Raw genomic sequence first — 3728 nt, forward strand, 5'->3', positions numbered from 1 at the left:
GTATCCCAAAGAGGCTCTGGGGAACCCCGCTCCCCCCACCTCATCGATGTTTCCTGGTATGGATCGCACTGCAATTGTCCAGGATGTTCCAACTTCTGTTGGGAAATTGCCCTGCAATGTGAGCCACCTGAAAATACAGTTTTAAGTCACAAGTTTCAGTTTGGTCCGAATGCCTTACTAATAGTTACTCAGAAGAAGTTAGAAGAATTAAAACCACTTCTAACTATAGCACTGCACTCCCCGTCCGCAGCCACTGAGCACATTTCTGCCTCTCTTCGGAGATCTGATGAAGAGTCTGATTGGAGACAAAACGCTAACTCTGTTTGTCTTTCCACAGATGCTGCCAGACTGGCTGAGTTTTCCAGCACTTCTGTTTTTATATCAATCTTCAATGGTGGTCTCAAATCCCAGAATCCCTTGTGCCTAAGAAACCACTCCATCTATTCCACTAATTTGCCAGTGTGACCATGCGTCTAGGCCTGCTGTGTCCGTCTGAGGGAATGAGGTAGGCTGGGACTTTTCCAGGACAGACTATTTTACAAGTATTAGGGTGCCTATTGGCACAAACACAGGGCGTTAGGCTGCACTCTGTGAGTGTGGTTCACCAAAATGGGAACAAAGTCCCATAGAGAGCATGTTCAATTCCGACCTTGTCTGTGTGGAGTTTGCATGTTCTCCCTGTGTCTGCGTGGGTTTCCAGATTCCTACCACAATCCAAAGAAGTGCAGGTTAGGTAGATTGGCCATGTTAAAGTGCCCCTTATAATAATAATCTTTGTTTTTGTCACAAGTAGGCTTACATGAACACTGCAATGACATTACTGTGAAAATAGCGTCGAAAGATGTGCAGGATAGGGCACTGGAGTGAGGCCGAGGTAGACTGTTCTTTCGGAGGGTCAGTGCAGACTTGATAGGCTGAATAGCCTCCTTTTGCATTGTAAGGATTCTTTTTTTTCCAATTAAGGGGCAACTTAAAGTAGCCAATCCACCTACCCAGCATACCTTTGGGTTGTGGGGGTGATACCCATGCAGACACAGGGAGAATAGATAGATAGAGATAGAGAAATACAGCACAGAACAGGCCCTTCGGCCCACGATGTTGCGCCAAACTTTTGTCCTAGGTTAATCATAGAATTTTGGACAATTTTTCATGGCCAATCCACCCAACCTGCACATCTTTGGACTGTGGGAGGAAACCGGAGTACCCGGAGGAAACCCACGTAGTCACGGGGAGGATGTGCAGACTCCACACAGACAGTGACCCAAGTCGAAATCGAACTTGGGACCCTGGAGCTGTGAAGCAATTTTGCTATCCACAATGCTACCGTGCTGCCCTTAAGAAGTTAACCTACACTCCATTATTCTACCCTAATCCATGTACCTATCTAATAGCCGCTTCAAGGTCCCTAACGTTTCCGACTCAACTACGTCCACAGGCAGTGCATTCCATGCCCCCACTACTCTCTGGGTAAAGAACCTACCTCTGACATCCCCTCTATATCTTCCACCATTTATCTTAAATTTATGTCCCCTTGTAATGGTGTGTTCCATCCGGGGAAAAAGTCTCTGACTGTCTACTCTATCTATTCCCCTAATCATCTTATAAACCTCTATCAAGTCGCCCCTCATCCTTCTCCGTTCTAATGAGAAAAGGCCTAGCACTCTCAACCTTTCCTCGTATGACCTACTCTCCATTCCAGGCAACATCCTGGTAAATCTCCTTTGCACCTTTTCCAAAGCTTCCACATTTTTCCTAAAATGAGGTGACCAGAACTGCACACAGGACTCCAAATGTGGCCTGACCAAGGTTTTGTTCAGATGCATCATCACCTCACGGCTCTTAAATTCAATCCCTCTGCTAATGAACGCTAGCACACCATAGGCCTTCTTCACAGCTCTATCCACTTGAGTGGCAACTTTCAAAGATCTATGAACATAGACCCCAAGATCTCTCTGCTCCTCCACATTGCCAAGAACCCTACCGTTAACCCTGTATTCCGCATTCATATTTGTCCTTCCAAAATGGACAACCTCACACTTGTCAGGGTTAAACTCCATCTGCCACTTCTCAGCCCAGCTCTGCATTCTATCTATGTCTCTTTGAAGCCGACAACAGCCCTCCTCACTATCCACAACTCCACCAATCTTCGTATCATCTGCAAATTTACTGACCCACCCTTCAACTCCCTCATCCAAGTCGTTAATGAAAATCACAAACAGCAGAGAATGTGCAAACTCCTCATGAACAATGACCAGGAGCTGGGATCAAGCCCGAATCCATGGTGCCGTGAGGCAGCAGTGCTAACCCCTGTGCCACTCAGCATGGTAAGGATTCTAAGTTCCACACTCCAACAGGAGTCACTAGATGGCAATCAAGAGCTTTAACCATGGCTTTTGAATCCCCCGACCTAATCTAAGGGGGTTAATAAGGCATATTTGTAGCACATGTGCAGAGTTCGAACCTAGAATGTGGTTCTCTGTTACAAACCGGCTCTCCCATTCAAGCTATCTAGTTATTGATGGTAATGAGGAGTTTAATTTTTCCTCTACTCTCAGTAATATTAATAAAATTAGCATAATTCTGTAAGTGCAGTTCAGGATGTCCAAAAGCACTTTATGGCAAATCATGTAATTCTTGAATTGTAATCGCTGCTGTAATGTAGGAAAACATATAATTCTTGCTGTCTCTTTGTAAGTAACACTTCTTATAAGATGGGAATAATGGGAACAATGATATAATGCAGCTCTTCACAACCTCATGACATTCCATCATGCTCTAAGATCCAATGCATAGTTGGAAGTATGGCCTCTGCTGCTATGATGGGTGTGGCAGGCATTTTGTACACAGCAAGATCCCACATCCTGAAGCCATATGAATGACCAGTTATTCTCTCTTTTCATGGTGTTAGTTGAAGAAAGAATGTTGGCCAGGTCACAGGATCATAGAATTGTAAGCCATTCAGCCCTTCAGGCCTGTTCTACCACTTACTTGCCTTCATTTCATATTCTTGTGATAAGGTACAAAATTTCATGTTGCCTTGCTTCTCTCTCCAGAAAGAATTACTGTTTTACCGAAACTTAGGAGGCCTGAACACAAACCACAAACTGAGAGCAATGTGAACTAAGGTGCCTCTCCAGAAAAGTATGAGTTCTGCATTTCTAAACTACAGAAAACCTGAATGAATGAATCTCCTGAGACCATGACAGGCTGTAAACCTATAAGCTTGCTGTGAAGAAATGTGCACTGAAAACTATCATCTGAAACAAAGACTCTTACTTCCTTTCACCTATAATGTTTACCCCTTTACACCCTCTGTGTTTGTCTGTCTTGTGTGTTTGTGTGTGTGTGTGTAGAGGGTGAAGCAGGTTAAAGTGGAGAATGGGAATTAGCTTATAGTAAACCAGTTATACCTGCTGATTATTTCATTAAAGGTTTTTAAAAAATATTTTATTGAGGCATTTATATTTTAAATTTTTAACACAACAAATAGCAACATAACCCCAAACCAGCCTACATGGCTGTACTTAACCAGCACACCAGAAAAAAATAATTCCCCACCGACATGCCCTCACCATGCCCAATTCCCCCCGCCCCCACTGCTGACAGCTTAATTTTTCCCAAATAAGTCGATAAACGGTTGCCACCTCCGGGCAAACCCTTCCACCGAGCCCCTCAAGGCGAAAATTATTTTCTCTAGCCAGGTCGCTCACCCACACCCCAGCTTGGGG

The 3728-nt window shown here is 44.3% G+C and overlaps 1 long non-coding RNA gene across 1 annotated transcript; it reads left to right on the forward strand.

Annotated features, from left to right (window-relative positions):
• The first annotated feature begins 343 nt into the window (after positions 1 to 343).
• Positions 344 to 3445, forward strand: LOC119951895. The gene is made up of 3 exons (XR_005457708.1): positions 344 to 505; positions 2909 to 2949; positions 3054 to 3445. It is a non-coding gene; the product is annotated as an uncharacterized LOC119951895 (long non-coding RNA).
• The last annotated feature ends 283 nt before the right edge of the window (positions 3446 to 3728 follow it).

The sequence above is a fragment of the Scyliorhinus canicula genome, chromosome 17 (genome assembly GCF_902713615.1).
Source record: "Scyliorhinus canicula chromosome 17, sScyCan1.1, whole genome shotgun sequence".
Taxonomy (NCBI): Eukaryota; Metazoa; Chordata; class Chondrichthyes; order Carcharhiniformes; family Scyliorhinidae; genus Scyliorhinus; species Scyliorhinus canicula.